At 36.8% G+C, this 22,142-nt stretch overlaps 1 protein-coding gene across 8 annotated transcripts in view; it reads right to left on the reverse strand.

The window, feature by feature from the left end:
- MAPK9 (mitogen-activated protein kinase 9) overlaps positions 1–18,659 on the reverse strand; it is a 49,838-nt gene extending 31,179 nt beyond the window's left edge. For 4 of the 8 annotated variants that reach the window (XR_004588701.3, XR_015732579.1, XM_034403116.3 and 1 more), the window contains exons 1-2: positions 18,526–18,639; positions 9,396–9,499 (exon numbers count right to left, since the gene is read on the reverse strand). The gene's annotated coding sequence lies outside the window, so the exon portion shown is untranslated. Of the gene's footprint in view, positions 1–3,393; positions 3,564–9,395; positions 9,500–18,525 lie in introns of all 8 variants that reach the window. The other 4 variants (XM_087887488.1, XM_087887489.1, XM_034403102.3 and 1 more) reach the window with 3 other exon arrangements.
- Positions 18,660–22,142: the final 3,483 nt, after the last annotated feature.

A 22,142-nucleotide genomic window follows, 5' to 3' on the forward strand; every position in this document is an offset into this window, starting at 1 on the left:
CCTTTGTTTGCCTTGTAATGTAGCAGGCCAATAATATATAAGCCCTGGTTCTGCTTTTGTTCATAGCTGCTCAGCAAAGTATCAAAGCTTTGCTAGGAACCCAGTATTATTGCTTGTAAGCATACAAATAAAATTATCTTCAAAGTGATTTGATTACTATAGGTCAGGGGTGCCAAACTCATGTCCCGTGGGCCTGATGCATCAAGCGCTGGCCACGTCCATGCCCAGTTTAGCGAAGGGGGGGAAGTCGTGACATGTCACATGACAACACCATGACCACGCGAGTTTGACACCCCTGATCTAAAAGGTTGATCAATGTAACACAGTACTTAAATGAAATTTTAGCATCATTGTAACCACTTGTTTTCCATTATGTAGCAAATAACCTATTATGCATAAATTTAATGTGCCCCTAAAGGCATTCTGGCTATTTGATATCATAACAAATCTATCATACAATGCTAATTATTATAACAAATAAATGCTTCTGATATGATTAACATGTGTGTATGAGAGAAAGAGAGAGTGTCAGAGAGACATATGTCTGCAAACTTCTAATTTCAGATCTGACTATATAATATACCTTACACGCTTAGGTTTTTTTTTTTCTTGGCAGAATAGATGAACCTTACTGCAATTGTTAGACTATTTTACAGTACCTAAGCTCTTGCCTCATTCCATAAATTATAAAAGATTTCATTATATTGCAGCAAATCACTTGGAGCTCTATAATAATGCACTATATGGGTGATTTCCTCAGTCAAAACAGTATGCAGGACAGAAACAGAGCCCAGTGAGTGGACAGAAGGTAGTAATCTCCCAGGACACACCTAGTGGCCCAATTGGAGTTACGAGATTGCTGAACTGAAACATGTTATCCCAAATTGCCTGTTCCATGAAACCTACATTAACAACATGGAATGGCTTGTTCTGGTATAATATGTAAAAACATCACTGTCACACTAGACTGTCTAAACTTATTTTCAGGCTGTCTTACAGAGGTGGTCATGATGACATGCTCTAGGCCAAGGGTGGGCAACTGTGGCCCTTTTAAAACCTGTGGACTTCAACTCCCAGAATTCCTGAGACAGCATGGCTGTCTCAGGAATTCTGGAGTTGAAGTCCACAGGCTGTAAAAGGGCCACAGTTGCCCACCCCTCCTCTAGGCAAATAGTTAAGTAGGGCAACTCTGTTCTAGGGTAAGAAGTCTATGTGGAGAGATGCCTTGCTCTCTAGGCCAAATTACAGTAACTGGTCCAAATGCTGAACAGCTTCCTGTAATTTCAACGGTAAGCTTCAAGAAATAACAAATATAGCTTCAAGAAATGTTTAATGTAGCTACAAAGTATCATAAGTGCCTTAAATTCTATTCTATCATACTGTAACACACATATTACACATATTATATGCTAGATATAATATAATATTTGTGTTATAACTAGATATAATTTGTAGTTAGATGTAATATTTGTTATAGTTGTGAAAATCACTGAAGTGGTTTCCTTAAAAAAGCTTTTTTTAGTTGAATTGTGATGTTCTTAAAAAAGAACAGATAATTAAGAATGTTTAAAAAAGTACCATATTGTCTGTTTTTAACAATGCAGTAAAAGAACTTAAAGAGTTTGTGCATAAAAATAAATAATAATGACAGAGAAAAAAAGCAAAAATGAAAAAGGTAGAAGTAGCCCTAAAAATAACAGGGTATAGAATTTATTTTATTTTCAATTACACAAATAAAAAACATTGGTATCATGACTTCTGATTGCTAAAATGTATTATGAAAAGAAAGTTTATAGTTCAGCTTTTTACTCTGAATATTATATTTCTTCACCAAAAGAAATCTAGAACTGTAATTATTTGATAGCTGAAGTATGCAAAAGAGAAAAAAGGTTTTATCAACATTGACATTTTAGGGCTTTTCATTAAAAAATGATTTTATTTTGTAGAAACAATAGTTATAAAATATAACTCCTCATCAAGCAACATTCATTTTTGAATGAAAAAATTAAAATCTGTATTAAATATTTGTAGTTAAAATTAAATCTATACGTATAAAGGTAATCTATTAAGGAAAAAAAATCCTCTCATCTTGCATTAACAAGTCTGGAAACCAACAGCAATCACTGAATCAATACTTATTGCTCATTGCCATTATTATTAAGAAAAATGGGTAATAAACCAATATCAAGATTAGTTAATGAAATATTGTTTAATGATTTTCCTCATTCCTTGAAAGTTCTTCAAGAAATGCCAAATTCCTTGAAGAACTTGCCAAATTCTAATTTAGCATTCTCACCAATGATGGTAATACATGAAATACAATGTGGAAACTTTACAATCAGTATAGTCTAATTATAGCATAGTATAACTTAGTTCTCAAGTTTCTCCATGCATAATTTAATATGACATTGAAATATTTCAAAAATGATTATCACAAAAAGATCTAATAATATTCATATATTTTACATTCCATATTCTTATCCCGAATCTAAATATTTCCTTGTATTAGAAAATTTTAATATTTTCTAATGGTTAACATTCCCCTATACTCTAGGAAGCCAATTTAGGGCAGAAATCCAATATTATGAAGAATTTTTATCAGGATAATTTAACAGTACTTTATCACAAAAAGAAATGTATGATAAATTAACTGAAAATAAATCTATACTTCGTTGCTGTTAGGACCATCCAGATTTCTGATATTGCTAGGTATCCTCTTGCTATGGCTCCTAAATAAAACTTGTGAAGTTATTGCTTTGGTCAGAAACCATATTTGTCTTGAATTACAGTAAATATTAGCAAAAAAATAAGTAAAAGCAATTCTCTAAACAGCAATACCTCATTAACCTAACCTTTCCTTTTCTGTGCTTTATAAACAATATGTAGCAATAATTAAAAGAATTTAAAGTTTATACTAAAACTCAGATCCAAACTGTCAAAGCATTGTATAGAACTGCTAGTATTTAAAAATATTAATTAATGCCTTGCCAGCACACTGTTCCACAAATGTGTTGTCGATCTCTGGATACAACATTCTGTTTTTCTCTCAATTGAACTGCATGCAAAGAATCTACATATTATGTCCACTGTATGGACATAAGGAGTTCCCCTTGTTCTCCTGCACATCTCAGATTTATTCCACAGAATGCAAGAGAGAGGATTGAGAAAACTGATCTGCCAGCAATGTCTGTAAACTTGATGGATGGACACAACTGGATATAAAGGAAGTTTTTCCTTCATAAATAAATAAGGTTCAGATATATTAAATGAGCAGGAAGAGTCTTCTGTGTCTCTACTCTGTTGACAATATTTGTATTGCATGCTATCATCTAGATCAGGATGGACAACATTTAAATTACATATACAATTCGATCAGGGATGGGTTCTACTTACCTTTACTACCGTTTCGCAACGGGGCCGTACACGCTCGCTCGCTTGCGCGCTCTTCTGCGCAAGCACAGAAGTGTTTTCATGACATCAGGGTCAGTGGGCAGAGCCTCCCCCCAGTTTTACAGAACCGGTGCGAACCGGGGGCAACCCCCCACTGAATTCAATCCCCCAACCTTAGAGAGAAACCATATAAAGTTATCCAATGGTGTGGAGATATCATTGAGGTGGGATGTATTTATTTTTTCAGTAATCTTTTCAGGGTTCTATTGCTTTATTTATTGGGAATCTTTTTATTCAGATTTGGTTTTTCAACTCTAAACAATATACAACTCAAAAAACAAAAAAAATCAACAATACAGAAACAATAACATTTTATATTACTATAATTTGGCCAATTAAAGAATATTATAACGCCACAATTTCTATTTTTTTGAGTTTGGAAAAGCCCCCAAAGCCAAAAATTTGACTATTCTGACACTAAATTTTGATTGTACAATGTTATAACTGAAAGTTATAATGCAAGTACTTGTACAAGGGCTATACAGATAGTCTTCGATTTATAACAGTTTGTTTAGTGACCAAAGTTACAATGACACTGAAAAAAAGTGACTTAGGACACCTGTGTGACTTTTCACACTTATGACTGCTGTATTCTCTCCGTGGTCACATGTTCAAAATTCACACAGTTGGCAGTTATCTCATATTTATGACAGTTGCAGTGTCCTGGTGTCCTATGATCACCTTTTGCAACCTTCTGATAAGCAAAGTCAATGGGGAAGCCAGATTCACTTAACCACTGTGTTACTAACTTAACAACTGCAATGATTCACTTAACAACGGTGTCAAAAAAGGTTTTAATGGGATAAAACTCACTTAACAACTGTCTCAAACAACAGAAGCAACAGAAATTTTGACCTCAATAGTGGTCGTAAATTAAGGACTACCTTTATGATCCATAAGTGCAGAAATCCCTAGTGCACTAGTAAAGACAATTTTAGAAACATCAATGATTTATAGCATTATGCTCTCATTCCATCACTAGAGGAGTTATTATAGGCTGCCCACTCCTGATCTAAACTCAAATTCTGAATCAACTTTCCATAGAAAGCCACTGAATCACAAGGAATATTTTTTAAATATGTTGCTAGAACAATTTTTTTTTTTTTAATTAAACTTTATTGAGATTTTCTTTTAAAAAAAACAAACAAAAAACAAAGGACAAAAACAAAAGAGAAATAAGAGGAAAAAACAAACAAACATTCAAACAATAACATGAAACAACATATACATAATATAGCTTTTCAATTTGTATCGGATGTGCAGTGTTTTAACTATTTCCATAAATAATACTTGGTGACATTTTAACTCACTTTTAACCATTATTTAATACACCTTTAGATCTTTCTTTCATTCTATCATGCAACCACTTGTACCACCTTTCCCACACCATATAGTAAACTGACTTTTCATCATTTAATTCATAGGTTAATTTAGACATCTCTGCGCACTCAAGTATTTTCTTAATTGTAAGCTCTTCTGGTGGTTGAATTTTCTCTTTCCAATACTGTGCGTATGCCAATCTAGCGGCCGTAATTATATGGATCATTAAATGCATCATTTCCTTTCTATATGGCTTCTTTATTATTCCCAGGAGGAAAATCTCTGGTGTTAATGCAATATCTTCATCAGTTATTTCATATAACCATCTCCTAATTTTATTCCAGTATCCTTTTGCTTCCGGGCATGTCCACCACATGTGAAAGAAGGTGCCTTGACCGTGGCCACATTTCCAACAATTGGGATGTATATTGGGATATATCTTCGCTAGTCTGGCCGGGGCTAAGTACCATCTATGAAACATTTTGTAATGGTTTTCCTTATATGTCACCGCTCTAGTCAATTTAAGATTTCTGTTCCATGCCTCCTCCCATTCCCCAAAATTTATATTGCGCCCTATATTTTTCTCCCATGCAATTATTTGATTCTTCGTGACATCTTCGAACTTGTCACCGTTTAATATATAATTGTATAATTTTGCCAGAATCTTTTTGTTTGTTCCCATCAAGACTTTACCCAGTCCGTTTGATCCCAGTTCTAAACCATATTGTTCTTTGTCTTTCTGATATCTGGATTTTACTTGTGCATAAGTCCACCAATCTAAAGTTATTCCTTGCTCTCGTAGAATATCATTTGGTTTAAGCCACCCTCTTTCGTCTAGGATATCTTTATATCTGCCCATTTTCTCCCTCTCCCACCTATTTGGGTGGGTCAGGGCCTCCATCGTTGAGAGCCAATTTGGGATTTTTTTGTAATATTTTTGCCTAATCTGGGTCCATGTTTGTATCAGGGAATCTCTAATTTTGTGTCTATGAAAATGTGTCTTCCTTTTCTTCTCCGTTTCCCAGATGTGGGCGTGCCAGCCTTTTTGCAGGTCATGGCCTTCTAAGGTAAGAATTCTCTTATTTTCCAGGGTGATCCAATCTTTTATCCATACTAGCTTGGCTGACCTGTAGTATGTTTCCCAGTCCGGGAGTCCAAATCCACCTATGTCTCTTTTGCCCCTTAAAATTTTAATGGAAAATCTCGGTTTTTTCCCTCCCATATGAATTCTCTAATAATTTTGTCTAGTTCTAAAAAGAATTTTTTATCTAAATTTATGGGTATATTTTGAAATAGAAATAATATTCTGGGGAGGATGTTCATCTTAATTGTGGCTATCTTGCCCAAAAGTGATAGTCTTATTTTTTTCCAGCAATCTAGGTCTTGTTTTATTTTCCTGATTAGGGGAATATAATTATCGTCTTTCAAGGTCGAACATCTTGATGTAATCCAAATTCCTAGGTATTTAATTTTTTTGGCAACCTGTAATCCTAGTACTTCTTCTATCTCGTTTTTCTGGCTCTCAGTTGTGTTCTTGATCAATACTTTGGTTTTGATTTTGTTCAGTCTGAAGCCTGCCACCTCTCCATATTTACTTAATTCCTCCAATACTTTAGGTCCCGATTCTATAGGGTCTTCAAGGATTAGGGCTACATCATCCGCAAATGCTTGCGTCTTGTAAATCTCCTTTCTGATCTGTAATCCTTTTATTTCATCGTTAAATCTAATTTTCCTTAGAAGAACTTCTAGGGCCAGAATGAACAATAAAGGGGATAGGGGACAACCTTGCCTTACTCCCTTACTGATTTGGAATGTTTTAGTCCTATCCCCATTCACCAAGATACTCGCCTTTTGGTTATTATAAATGGATTTAATCATCATTTCAAAATTTGTTCCAAATTTCATCATCTCAATTTGTTTATTCATGAATTTCCAATTTAGATTGTCAAATGCCTTTTGAGCATCGACAAAAATCAGAGCCATCTGTTTTTCAGGGTGTTCCTCATAATACTCTAGCGTGTCTAGTACAATTCTCATATTATCCCTAATTTGTCTCCCCGGTAAAAATCCATTCTGGTCTTTATATATCCAATTATTTAAAATCTTTTTCATTCTTTCGGCCATTATGCCCATGAATAATTTGTAGTCCGTATTTAGGAGCGAGATTGGTCTGTAATTTTGAATTTGTTTTGGGTCGGCACCTTCTTTCGGCACAAGTGTGACATGCGCCTCTTTCCATGACTCTGGAATTTTGTGGTCTAACAGTGCATCATTAAAAATTTCTACTAATTTCGGTTGGAGTATTTCTTCTAATTTTTTATATATTTCCCCTGGAAATCCGTCAGGTCCTGGCGCTTTATTATTTTTCAATTTGGAAAGGGCTATTTTTAATTCTTCAATTGTGATCTTTCTGTTAAGCATTTCTTTCTCATCATCAGTTATTTGTGGGAGCTCTGCTTTTATCAAGTATTGTTCTATTTTGTCATCCGATATCTCCTCTTCTTTATATAGGGATTCGTAATATTCTCTCACCCTATCCCGTTTTTCTTCCTCGGTAATCAATAATTTGCCCTTAGAGTCTACTAAAGTATGAATTATTCCCCTTTCATTTTCCTTTTTTAATTTATAGGCCAACCACCTCCCCGATTTGTTGGTATTCTCAAAAAGATATTGTTTCGTTCTTTTCATTCTTTGTGCCAACTCTTCTTGCTCCATGATGTTTACTTTATGCTTCCACATCATCCAATTTTCTTTGGCTGCTTCATCTTCTGGATTATCTTGGAGTTTTCTTTCTGATTCTCCTATATGATTTAAGTACTCTTCCAGGATCTTCCTTTCTTCTTTATTTTTATGTGCAATATATGAAATCACGACTCCTCTCAGATAGGCCTTCATTGTGTCCCAAACTATTGCGCGGGATGTGCCTTTGTTTTCATTTTCCTTGAAAAAGAAATTTATTTCTTCTTTAAATTTTTGTATACAGTCTTTGTCGCCCAGTAATTTAGCATTAAACCTCCACCTCCGTTGGTATTTTCTCTGGAGAGACTTCCATCTGATTTCTAATGGATTATGATCAGCCCAATCGTTTGGGTTAATTACTGCAGTTTCAATTTCCAACCCCAAATTTCTACTGGCCCATGCCATGTCAATTCTGGACCACGACTTTTGTGCATTTGAAAAGAAGGTATATTGCCTGTCATTTGGGTGCAGGGTACGCCAAATATCAATTAGATCTAATTCATCGACTAACTCAAAAAATGCTCTCGGTAAGTTTGTCCTTTTATTTTTTTTAACTTTATTGCTCTTATGGTCCTTCTCCGGATCTACAATGCCGTTAAAATCCCCTATCATACAGATTTCAGTATATGCCATTTTCACTAATTGTTCATGCAGTTTCTTAAAGAATTCTCCCTGTTTTTTTTTTGTTCTGTAGTAAAGACAGTATGCCAGGTGAGGAAAAGAAGAGCTCCTTTGATATAACTTTGCAAAAGCAGCAACCATTGTATTGAAACAACTGTTTTGCATGCCTTCAATGATCTTCTATGCACATGGGCAGAAGACAATACTTTGAAATTAGGTATTCAGGCAAAGCAGTCTATCTTCATGCTGATTGGAGCACTGAACTAGGCAACTTGCTGTTCTGTGTTGTGGTACTACTTTCCTCCAGCTATCAATTTAAGCAGCTCCATAAAGTAAAATATTGTCAAAGAAATCTTATATAACACAAAGAAATTTTTATAAATACTAACATAAAAATAGAAAGCTTTATTTCATAAACCATGTAAAGTTTAAATGGTTGTATTTTCTAAGGTACCAGCAAGCATGTGTATTTAAAAGTCTTAATAGCAATGAAATGCTTGGTAAGACAGTCAACTAATATTTTAAGAGGGGAATATTCTTACAGATATGCAGAAAGCAAGAGAGATATTGCATGGACTCAAGCAATGGTAAGGGAACTCAACACTTTAAAAATTATTGTTTTCAAACTAATCGCTAGTTTGAAACAACAGACTACTTACTATAATTGTGCATATCTACAAAAGGATGCTTTGCTTCAGGTTTCAAGTTTCAAGAAAAACACCCCCTTGATAAACAACATGTACCCTTCATTTTTAAGAGCAGAGAAAAGCAGTCCTCCTCAGTATTCTCTAGCACTTGAAAATTCAATAAAGACTTCTACAAACAACTGCAGAGAAGCCTTTTCTGGATTGGTTGAGTGCTACAGGCTCCTGCTTTTGAATATGCCAAGAGTAGGTAAACTGCAAAGAAATACTTTCCTTTTAGCAGTTACCAGCGCAGGATAAAAAGGTTTCTATGCATCTCACAGATGTCTCTTGTAACTTTGCAGATGACAGAAGAAAAACAGAGAAATTTTAAGATGCTAAGAAATATTCCTTCAAGGTAAAAATTAATTTTCTTATCTTGATAGAATCACACCTTTCCTTTGAAACAGTTTACTGACATGAATATGTAACTTATCATGTATACATCCACGTATTATACTTCAGCATGTATGAACCAGTTCTAATTTTTTGGTAGAGAGGATGTTTTAGAACCTAAAAGTAGTTAATTATGTGAATTCTGCCTGCTCTTTGAAAGTGTGTATTAACAGGGCATATTCTTACCACTTTTTTTGGCTATTTTGAAAATTAGGCCTGGAATTGTGATGATCAAGCTTCAAGAATTCAGGACTGTAATTTCCAAGCATCCAAAGCTGAAACAGGCAGTTCTGAAAGAACCAAGAAGAAAATTGAAAACAAGGGAATAAATGCGCGAACAAACAGCTATTTTTAAATATGCTTGGGTTGAGTTTCTCCCAACTCTCAACATGCTCCATCTGTCAATATCAAGAACATATCGTGTGTACTGTTTTCTATGCAATGAACAGATGCCAAGATACTCTGTTTGTATTCCTTCCCTATTCCTTCCTGTTTTCCATCAACCAGCTTCCTGTATAAGCTGTAGACTTTTCTAGTACGATTGAATATGGACAACTAGTTTTTGAATATCACTGACATGAATTCGAATTTTATGCATTGCTACATTTGTATCAACATCAGACAGTTTATGATTCCATTTTTTCTCACTCTAAAAATTATATGAAATAGTACATTTTAATAGTTTTGGCAATTCAACAGTAAAGTAAGAACCATGTCTTGTATTACAGGACATAATAATAGTATGCAATTCATACTATTTTTGTTAAATAGTCTAGGAAATGTCAAAGCAAAATCTTCTAATAGTGACTAACACCAAACTACAGCTGGTCATGTGTTAATCAAATAATGACTAAATCAAAAGTAAAGTACTGTTCCACTGCAAATGCATCAAATAGCTACTGTCACAAATCTATTGTGAAAACAAAAGACAGAAGTTTATTTTATTTATTTTATGAAATATAATAAAAATATTTATATGTTGATATAGAAGTTTACCTAGTAAAAACAACTTTCTGTTTTATGGGAAAACCTTTCCCAAATAGCAAAACATATTAAAGCCTATTTAAAAGACTGAAATCCTTCAATTTATAATGTATAAGTAGTAAAAGAATGTGAGAATGATGAACACATGCATAGAACTCGTTGTATTCCTTTTTGGGAATACTTTTGATAAATAATCCTCACAACAAATTATATACGGTCTATTTATAATATCAGCACTTGTACACATAAATTATATCTGCAGTCCTATCCCCATCTCTAATTTCCATTTTCTATGAAGGCACACAAATTTATCTTCTTGCTCTAGTTTTTCATACATATGTATCTTAAAAGCATTCACTCCTCTTTAATTGTCAACCATATCTATTATGGTCTTTATAATATGTAAATTTCAGATCCAAATTCTTCATATTAATTTGCCCTTTGCCTAATGTATATAATCCCATTTAGCAACTGCATTCCATTCCAATGATTGTCGTTCAGTGAAATGGCCAGAATGAATCAAAATACTGTTTATTCAATCAATAACCAGTAACATTTGATAAAAAAATACACCAAAGTAAAATAAAATAGATTAAATAAAATATTACATAAAGTATAAAATAACAAATAAAAAGTGTAGCGTACACTATTAAAAAGGTTTGTTAATTCCTGTGCAAGTGTAAATCTAAAATATTACTACGGAACCTATGAAATAGAAACCAAAACACCTAAAACAAGATAGTTTTATTAATTAGGTTTAATATACATTAAATAAAATGAAACAGAAATTGTCATTTCTGTGACCAGTTATGCTTATTTTAACTGTGGCAACACAGAATTTGGCTGCTGCACATGAGAAAGTGTTCTAAACGTGTTCTGAAGATAGTTCACATAGAAGGTGTCTGTCTGTCCTGGAAATTTAGGTATTAAAGGCAGAATATAAGCAAACCTGATACTATTACTGTGAAATAAAACAGGTGATCAAAATGGTTTTGAGCTCCTTGTCACCACACAGGCAGCTCTGCTCAGTTAATGGGATTTTGGAATATTTGCCTCGCAGCAGTATAGACTGTAAAATATTATACTGGCATTGAAAAATGCTATCCTCAGTTTGGGGAAAGTTAGATTTTGCCAATTCCTAAATACCTTCATTAATCTAATTTCTGCCGTGTTGGAGCAACCTATTAAGTCCAGCCTGAAATCCATATTTCTGGTCACTAAGTGAGAGAGAAAGAGAGATGTTGTGAAGAACACTGGTTGCTGCCATCTCATTCAGATAAAGATACATTATCCTGTGCCTGAACCCTTTTGTTTCTTCATGGAATAGACACAATTGGTTAAACAAGCTATCTTTTCCTGAGCTGTTCCCGCTCACACAGCACTTCCTTTAAAAGTGCTATCACTTAAGAAGTTCAGCTCTGTGCCTTAATTAGTTGATTAGACACCTTAGTTTTCTGATGCTGCTGCCAGAAACTGACTAGACCTTAATCAGCTTCACACTGAAGGCTTTTGTTGTAAGGTGGATAAAATTTGCTCTTAATCTGCATTAGTTGGAAAATTAATTATTTTTTTACTACCATTTATTATCACCATATTTTTGAATGGTCTCTAACCAAGGTGGTTGCTAAACGAGGAGTGAATGTACTGCAAATTTTTCACATACAAAAGTGTATACACATTCATATCTCCAGCAAACGTATCTCCTTACTCAATGTTGAACTATGTATTATGCATTTTATTCCATTTCATCACATACTTTACTTCCATCATTCATCCGTCTTATTGCATTCAACAACCAACTTTCAAATTGCATTCACATTACGTAGCTGAAGCTAATTATCATGCATTTTTCTTATATCAACAAACATACAACCAACTTTTTCATAACTATACATTTTTCAGTGAATATAATGTTACGTGTTGTCCCTTTTAGGAACAATAACAACAAAAATGCAAGGCCACATTATTAACAATTGCCTTCCTCTAATGCAGAGAATATTAACCTTGACATTAGCAGTCTATGTTCTTATATTAGTAATTACATCAGTATTTTAGTCTTATTTTCTATTAAAATTAATGCTGTTAACATTACTAGATGCTGAATTTAGTTATAGATCTAACGCTTAATTTTTTAATGTTCATATAACAAATAGTTCTCAACTTACGACTAGTCATTTAATGACTTCAAAGTTATAAGAATTTAAAATCTACTTATGATATATCCTTGAAGTTACGCTGCCACAGAAACACGTAGTCACATTTCAGGCACTAGACAACTTGTTCGCATTTACAACTGGTTGCAATGTCCCATGGTCATGTGACCATGATTTGCAAGGTTTTTTTTGCTGATTTCAGTGACTAAGTGGAGAAAAAAAACTATAATACATTTTATAAGTAGCAAGTAATGGCCATTTCTATAAGACCATAGAAGATAAGGATGCTTCAGGTCTCTGATGCAATACCTAATTAGACCTTCTCTGTTGCTATGCCTGACCTTTGAAATAAGGATGATCCTCTTAGCTTTCTATAGAGCTTTAAAGATCTGGCTTTTCCCCCTCCAATGAATCTGTACTGTGACATGAACATATCATTTTTTTTCACTTTATTGTTCTTTTTCTGATATTTAGAATATCAGAGTCACCAATTATGACAGCTTAAATAAATGAGTCCAACAAATAAAAAACAGAACATAAAAATCTCTGTAACGTAATTAATCCTACTTCCCACTGAACTATTTAACGTATCAAAATTCTATACTAATTTAAAAGACAGCTATAAATCTCACACAAGAGTGACTTCAAATATTGCCAGGCAGAGCCTATTGCATTAAACAATTAATACAGCTTCAAAGGGTAATTCCTATCCTCTTTCTATTGTTAAGTATTTTAAATAACACTTCATGGACACAAAAGAGAGATGGGACAGTGACTAGATAAAAGGAAGGTTAGGCAAAAGTTTTCTTGAAAGTTAAGCCTGTCAAATTCAATGAATTTCCTAAATGAACATGTGGAGGATCTGTCACTGATTAGTGAGATTTATCTCATTATTGTATAGCATAAATATTTTATTAATGAACTAACATTTAATACAAAACAGCATTTCATAAAGTAGATAAATATATTTTGATCCAAGAATACTGAAAAAGATGCTAGCATTTTTTGGTTTTTTGTGAGGGGGCATGTATGTTTTTATATGAATGGAAAGCCCTTGTACATAACTGGAAGCATATCAGCTTACATTGCTTTTTCACATTTTTAAAAATAGTACTCTGGAGGAATAAAAATAATTGTGATATATCTGTACTGCATGCCCAAAGGCTCTCAGCATTTTTTTTTTTACATCCCCAATGTTTTACACTATTCTTGTTTTTCAAAATTATTTGCTTGGCTTGCCATTAGAGTCTGAAAGGGCTCTTTATAAAGCAGGAAAATAAGAGCTCTTCCTCTCTCTCCTCTGTGCCAAATTAGAGAGGACACTTGTACAGGTATTTGAAAAGGCTATTTTCAAATGCCCCTTTTATTAGAAAGGAAACCCAGTGGTGAGAAGAGGTAATTAAATAATAATTAGCAATTGTTCCTCATTTTCTCTGTCCCACAGCTGATGCTGAAAGAAAACAAGAAAGCAGGAAGTCTACAGCTCCTCCCCTCACCATAACACTTTGTTAGTGAAAATGAAAAAGAAGTGTGGAAACAAGAGAGGGCAGCACCAGCTTTTATTTATTCTTTCTTCCTTGGCCTCTGTGGGTAGTGTAGGAAGGAAAGATTTTGCTTAGGAATCTGCTTAGTGAGAAAAGAACAAAAATATCTGGCCACCATCACCCTCGGAGCTAAGAAGAGAGGCTTTTGAATATATTAGAAATGTGCCTTATACTAGGGTGGATAAAAATCAATGATTTTTTTAAAAAAATCAAAAAAATCAGATTTTTTTTATTTAAATCTGATTTTTTTTTATTTAAATCTGATTTTTTTGATTTTTATCGAATTTATTTTAATAAAAAACTTTTGGGGTAAAAATCTATCGTAAGATAGTTTTCTATTTAAGATACATAAATAATTTAGTTTATTCAGCATGAAATGGAGCTTAGTTATGTAGCATGAGGCTGTATATTCTGCAACACTGGGACTATCGGTGAGTCAACAGTGGGTTAAAAGAGTAGCAGAGATGACAGTTGCTCTTTAAAAATTATGATTTAAATCGAATTGATTTAAATCAAGCCTTTTTATTAGTGATTTAAATCATGATTTAAATTGTGATTTAAATCATGATTTAAATTGTGATTTAAATCAACTCGATTTAAATCAAATCCACCCTGCCTTATACTGAGTCAGACTATTGGTCCAATTAATTCCAATACTGAACACATCAACTGAGAGCAATTTTTAGTGGTTTAGAGGAGTGCTTTTCATCTTACCTGAACAAAGATGTTCCAATATAGTCAATGTAGTCAACCCACTGAACTACTATTCCCTCCCCACCGGATCCAACTCAGTATAATTGAGCATTGCAGGCTAAGTTGCTTGCCTCCCATGATGCTCCCACGTGTTTCTTCAACAATATCAAATTCCGAAAATGTCACGTTTCTTCAACAATATCAAATTGCCTCCCATGATGCTCCTACGTGTTTCTTCAACAACATCAAATTCCAAAAATATCAGAAAATGCAGCAAGCTGGCAATGGGTCAGGCTGCTGCTCAGCATGGACTAAACCCATTGCAAGACTGGCATGGTTCTTCGCCTGCCTTCCACCCTTCCCATCCATGCAGAGAAGGCAAATCTCACTGGTTGGTTTTGGTGTGGACCAGTCACCAATACCTGCCTTTTATTTTTAAGACTTACTCCTGCATCAATAGCTCCTGTACAGAAATTTGTACAAACAAATGACTTTACTTCCCCTTCACAATTCTCTTCTCTGACATTGACACAGATGCCTCCTTTTTTCTTCTTATGGTATCATCATAGCTCTGAGGATACAGCTCAGTTAGTCCTCGCTTATGACCCTAACTGGGACCAGCAACTCTCTTGCCAAGCAATGCGGTCATTATGTGAGATATTACATGACTGTGACTTGTGATTTTACTGCTGGCTTCTCCACTGACTCTGCTTGTAATCGTAAATGTTCACCAGATGTGAAGAACCCAGAACCATAGGGATGCTACAATGGTCATAAACATGAATTTATAAAGTTCACAAAGTTACTTTTTCAGTACCATAATTTTGAATAGTCACTTAACAGAGCAGTCATTAAGCAAGGACTTCTTATACTCAAAGCAATAGGGAAGTTGGTTTTCATTCATTCCTATTTTTCTCAGTAAGTTAACAGAAACTCTAGCAGGAAACAACTCACAATTCAGCTTCACAACATTAAAGCAGCTCACTCCTTGATTGCAACTTAAAGGGGGGATGAAGAGGGAAAAATAAAATAAATAAATACAAAAACAAAAACAAAAAAGGAAACTGCAGTTCTGTAGGCTGGATTGGGAAAGCTAGAATATATATTTTACCCATCATGGGAACAAAGAGGAAGAGGGAAGATGTAAAGGTTGGTGTATAAGGGTGTGTCAAATATATATTGGAAATATAATCAAAGTGAAGGTACCTTTTACCATCTTTGGTGGACATGTAAGGCAGCTATGAAATATAGGGTTCAGATATGTATTTTAATTCAGAGAATTCTTAAAATAAATGTACAATTGAAACCAGATGGAGTTTTTTTAGGTTTGATAGATAAACCAGAAAAAAACCATTGGATTTTGTTTTTATATATGACAACAGTAGCAAGACTTTTGTATGCAGAGGGAAGGACTTACAAATTCCCACAATAGCAGAATAAATGATAAGGTTAATGGAGTTGGCAGAGATGGCAAAACTGACTGCTTTGATTAAAGAAGACTTAGTCTAGCTTTGTTTCTATTTGAAAACCTCCTTTGGACTTTTTGCTTAAAACTGAAAGAAATAATTATAAATTATAAAGTGGAGGGCTCAATTTTTAAAAAGAGCTTTGGATAGGAAGGAACCTTATGGGACTCCCACCTTTTACTTTAAGGAGACCAAAACTGAGAGAAGCAACTACACTCACATTATTAACATAACCACTACTCTGACCTTCAAATAAGATTGGGTCCAACCAAGTGACTCCTTCATAAAATCCAGGTTGCTCTTGGAATTAGATATAATAATATTCTTCTTGTTGCATTGGCCAAGTCATAGAATGCAAAGCAGCATATTATACAATGAAAAAAAGCTGAAGGATTGTATAGAAGTAGTGACTACAGCTTTAACACGTTTCTTCTGTATAGCATAGTTCTGGCAATGACTGTTAAGAAAAGCATGTTAATTGCAGAAAAAAAATATCTTATACTACCAATCTCTCTTGTTCATGTTTTCTGGGCCCTGTTCCTTTAGATAACAGCAGTTATCACTATTCCTCTTATTAACTGATGAAGCAACAGGATTGTGGCAGGAGCACTATTCTCTACCACATAAATCTGGACTCCTACTCCTGGGTAGCAAAATGGTTCAGCTACAGCTCAGTAAACTGAATTTTCTCGGAGGGCGAGTAACTTGTCAGAGGCCTGTAATCTACCAATTTCCTGAGATTTTCTGGACAGGAAAAGCTATGTAATCATGGCTGCTGGTGTCTAATTTCTCGCTTGTCAACTTAGCCTCACATTTTGGGCAATATATGCAGATGTTTAAAAGGGACACTGAGAGTGAGTCAACCGAAAAAATAAGGTAACTGTTCAGTTGCCTCATCTTACTATGCAGAACAAAGAAGAAAGAGCAAACAATTAAGAGAGGAGTTATCAAGAGACTTTATTTGGAGGAGGAACTGTCAACCCAACTTGCTCCTTAACCTTCTTTCCCTTGGTGATAATGGACCCCTGAAGAGATTAAGTGTAATCCTCTCAACACCATTCAAAATGATAGTACATCTGAATATATAGATAGCAAGTGACACCATCCTTCTGAGATTTCCCTGTATGCTGTCTAGGTAAAGAGAGAAACGACAACTGCTCTTGCTTTCTCAATGGGCAGCACTGAGGCCAGCCCTCCTTTTCCTGTTATAACCAAAGCTGCACCCTTAAAAGACAGGAACAGGAGTTACTGCTGCTTTTTTTGCCTTATCCATTTCTTAAACTCTTAGAAGCAATAACATCTTTGGAAAAACTTTAAAAAATAAATAAAATCTCACCTTGGAGAGAGGACATTATGGGGAGGGTTTCCTGCCAAGAGGTCCCTCACCCCTCTGTTAGTTTCTACTCTCTATCGAAAAGTTAAAAAAGGAAATAAGATGAGATTCTATTCACTGTGTATATCTCTCTCATCTATGATTGGTTCAGAGTAGAAGAGATGATGACTGAAATATGTTTGACCTCTCATGTGGTTCAGTTATCAGTTTGTGTGTGTGTGTGTGTGTGTGTGTGTGTGTGTGTGTGTGTGTGTAGGATGACTGTGGGCAGAATAGAAACATGTTAATTCGAAAGCATGGTTGCTTGATATGATAGAGATAAAACTATCCCCAACTCAAGACGTGGAAATTATTTACTTCCCTATGCCTTTTCTGCACAAGATCCTACTCTCTGAGGCTGAAAAAGGTTTTTTTTAAAAAAAAACCATGGGTGCAAAGGAATGCCTTTCCCCGCTTTCCCCTCACGATTTTGAAATCATTTGCCCCGAAAAGTTGTTCAACCCCCTGTAATGCCTCCGAGGGGTAGATCGGAGTGATCTTCTACCCTCCGATCAATCACTCCAGTTGACAGACAGAGCACCAGCAGCCACCTCGGACGAGCTGCCAATAGTAAAAGGAAAGGACACAGCGCCAAGGGAGAGGCAGGGATGTAGACCGAACCGGGCGTTAACATATGCTCGTCCGTACCGAGACAAGAGCTCGGGGTCCAGCCGGCCCGACGATGCCTGACGACACCCGACCGAGGGTCCTTCAAGACGGCCAGGACTGGGCTCCGTCCCCAAGGACCACCACGGACCGCGACGGGCTCTGCGCAAGGGCGACTGAGGGCTCCTTTTTCAAGGCACCAGAGCGCAGAAGAGGCGCGCCGCGGCAACAAGGCGGGGGGGAGCGCAAGGACAGGAAGCCGCCTTGGGGCTCCGAGCGGAGCCTCTGCGGTACCCGCGCCCAGCCAGGAGGCCGAAGAGGCGACGCGATGCCGGGGAAACTTTCCAGGCAAACCGCCTGGTGGGGGAGGGGGAGAGGGGGGGGCTAAAGCCCTAGAGCGGCGCTGCTTCTGCCGCTGTCATCGCCAAGCCCCCGCGGCTGCCCCGCCTGCCCGCCCCGCAGAGAGCCTCACCCCCCCCCCCTCCGCTCCCGCCTCACCTCCTCTGGTGCCCCCGGGCGAGCCGCTTCGCGTCTTTATCGAGCTCTCATACACTCTCGAGCCGCAATGGCCTCCCTCAGCGCCTCACAGGCCGCACCAGAACCAGGCATGCTGATGAGCACCCGTGCCACCCAATCGCCGCGGACGTTCGGCAGGTGTCTACCAACCAGCTTTCGGAGGCGAGTCCGAAGACCACTATATAAAGTAGGCGCGACAGGCGCCTTCCTCTTAAGAGGGTGGGGGGGGGGCGGAGGGGGGGTTGGGGGGGGCTGGTGTTGGGTGGGTTCCTCGGAGGCGAAGTTATCTGCGTCTGGGAGGCTGAAATGCCACACGCCTTGTGCGTGACTTTGGCTAAGACGAGTTTTCCGATTCGGTTGCTCGGTTTGAAAGTACATCGTGACTAATGTCTGCTCCCCGGTAATCGTCCACTTTTCACAACAACAGAAATGGTACAAGTCAACAGAAGAGTACAAGAAAAAGTCTTCTGTTTTTAATGCACTAATTTAGTTTAATTATGGCATGAGGTAGGGTAAATGCAAGTAGGATGGGCAGAATTAGCCATTGTAAACTACTTGTATTTACCTGTAGTTTTCTCAACCCCCTTTTCTGTAAGAGATAGTATTTATAAACTGATCTACTCGGGCCAGGTTCACATAATAGTCTAGATTAAAATGTGTTTGGATATATTGTGATATAGTGTGCTACCTAATGACAGATGTGTCATTAAAAAAAGTTGGCATATATACCTCTTTTTAGGAAGTACCCAAATGTCCCTGAAGTGTTGTCCAATTTAATATTTTGATCATTGTCTAATAAATTCTTTTTATTTGCTTATTTTCCCACTTATTTTAGATACAATATACTGTAATACTGGATGGTTTATAGCAAAAACTTAAACATGAGTTCAGACAAAGGGTGGAGGATTTAGCTCATGCTTTTGCTTCAACCTTTGGCAACTATTGCGCCAAACCCACATCTCCAAAACCATGAATACAAAATCAAGGCTGCCTTACTCAGAACAGCACAAAAGGTATATGTTGCAGCCACAGTTTACCTCCTTACGGACCATTTTTGTACAACAAAACACAAACTAAGAATGTAACTCCCTGAGAAATTTATCCCTTTGGGGGGAAACTATGCTTAATGCTACCTTTAAAAGAAAATAATAATAAAAACATCAGATTTATGGACAGTAGAGAATGCTTTTTGCTAGCACTCAAAGCCCCTAGATTCCCTCTGATAGTGCCACCTCTACATTTGGCTACCTGGCAGTAGGCACAATATATTTTTGACAAGTAGGGCAATGGTTATTTGGTATCTTTCTCTTACCACAAGAGGAAGGACCTGCTGTTTGTACCACTCTGCTATGCAGGGCAAATGATTGGTCTTAGAACAGCTATCTCATCCTATTGCTCATCTGTGTTCTCACTCCCCAGAGAATAAACATTAGGTAATGGTTACTTCTCTCTTGAAATGCTCATTTGTCTTCTTTTGCTTCAGAACCTCTCCTTCTCTACAGACAAGGCAGTGGAAACTATTGTGCCTGCCATAACATGCTTGATGTGGTTTAATAAAAGCAGTGGTGAAATTCAATTTTTTTTACTACCGGTTCTGTGGGCGTGGCTTGGTAGGCATGGTGTGGCTTGGTGGGCGTGGCATGGGAAGGATACTGCAAAATCTCCATTCCCACCCCATGCCAGGGGAAGGATATTGCAAAATCCCCATTCCCTCCCCACTCCTGGGGGAAGGATACTGCAAAATCCCCATTCTCTCCCCACTCCAGGGGAAGGATACTGCAAAATCCCCATTCCCTCCCAACTCCTAGGGCAAGGATCTTGCAAAATCTCCAGTCCCACCCCACTCTGGAGCCAGCCAGAGGTGGTATTTGCCAGTTCTCTGAACTGCTTGAAATTTCCGCTACCGGTTCTCCAGAACCTGTCAGAACCTGCTGGATTTCATCCCTGAATAAAAAGTGGTCTTCCCTGACATGAGGTAGAAAGGAAAGGAACAAATGAAAATGAGCAAGCATAATACGGTTGCTCATTTTAAACAGCAGTCATCATCTCTTCTGATCCCATACCCTCTTGCTAGTTGGTATGAAGAATTAGGCTAGCTAGCTATTGCACTATCCTGAAACAGGTTGCTTAGGAGAGATAGGAATAACCACTTTCCCCAGTTGTGCTAAAAAGCTGCAGGATTTAATAGATGAGAGGTAAGACTACAGAAGATTCTTGCATCAGAAACCTCTGTGCCTTTTTTTCCAAACTAAGTTTTGGGGTTGGGTAAAGGAAGAGGAATTGATTTGTTTTAATTATGGGTATTTATTTGCCCAGTATCAAAGTGGCACTGTTGTGTATGGTTTTTGAAATGTGGATTGAAGTTTATACTCGTCATAGAAAATTATAGATACCTTCATTTTTATAAAAGGACTACTGAGATCCAAGAACGTCTTTGGAAGGATCTATTGAAAATAGAAAATACAAATTGGTGGTAAAGAAAACAAGCAGAGATTCTGAGGAAAAATGGTATGGATCATATGGATTAAGATCTTCATTGGGCTATGTTTTAATGGTTTTTCCAAAATAATGATTGGCTGGTCTGAATATTTGAAACTAGACAGCTCTTTAGGCTGGTGGCGTCATTTTTGTTAATAAGGAGAGAATGGAAGAAAATGTCTGAGATATTCTTGTACAGTAAAAGTTGCCTCAGGGAACACTGTTAAGAAAATCCTTAATCTCCCACTTACAAATGTACTCTTTTTTAACAGCTGGACTTTCAGGGTCTACCCCCAAGTTGCTTTGTTGTTGTTAGTTGCGAAGTCGTGTCCGACCCATCGCAACCCCATGGACAACGTTCCTCCAGGTCTTCCTGCCTCAATTCTTTGGCACTCAGCCTTTCTTATGGTCCAACTTTCACAGCTATACATTGCAACTGGGAAAACCATAGCCTTGACTATACGCACTTTTGTTGGCAGGGTGATGTCTCTGCTTTTTAGTATGCTGTAGATTTGCCATAGCTTTCCTTCCCAAGAGCAAGCATCTTTTAATTTCTTGGCTGCAGTCCCCATCTGCGGTGATCTTGGAGCCCAGGAAAATAAAATCTGTCACTACCTCCATTTCTTCCCCATTTATTTGCCAGGAATTGAGAGGGCCAGATGCCATGATCTTAGTTTTCTTAATGTTGGATTTCAAGCAACTTTTGCACTCTCCTTCTTCACCTGCATCAAGAGGCTCTTTAGTTCCTCTTCACTTTCTGCCATTAAAGTGGTATTATCTGCATATCTGAGGTTGTTGATATTTCTCCCAGCAATCTTAATTCCAACTTTTGATTCATCTATCTCCACCTTTCTCATGATGTGCTCTGCATATAAGTTAAATAGGCAGGGCAACAGTATACAGCCTTGCTGGACTCCTTTCCCAATTTTGAACCAATCAGTGGTTCCGTGTCGAGTTCTCACTGTTGCTTCTTGACCTGCATATAGGTTTCTCAAGAGACAAATAAGATGATCTGGTACTTCCATCCCTTTAAGAACTTGCCACAATTTGTTGTGATCTACACAATCAAAGGCTTTAGCATAGTCAATGAAGCAGAAGGAGATATTTTTCTGGAACTCCCT

The sequence above is a fragment of the Pantherophis guttatus genome, chromosome 2 (assembly GCF_059756535.1).
Source record: "Pantherophis guttatus breed Tessera chromosome 2, ASM5975653v1, whole genome shotgun sequence".
Classification (NCBI taxonomy): domain Eukaryota; kingdom Metazoa; phylum Chordata; class Lepidosauria; order Squamata; family Colubridae; genus Pantherophis; species Pantherophis guttatus.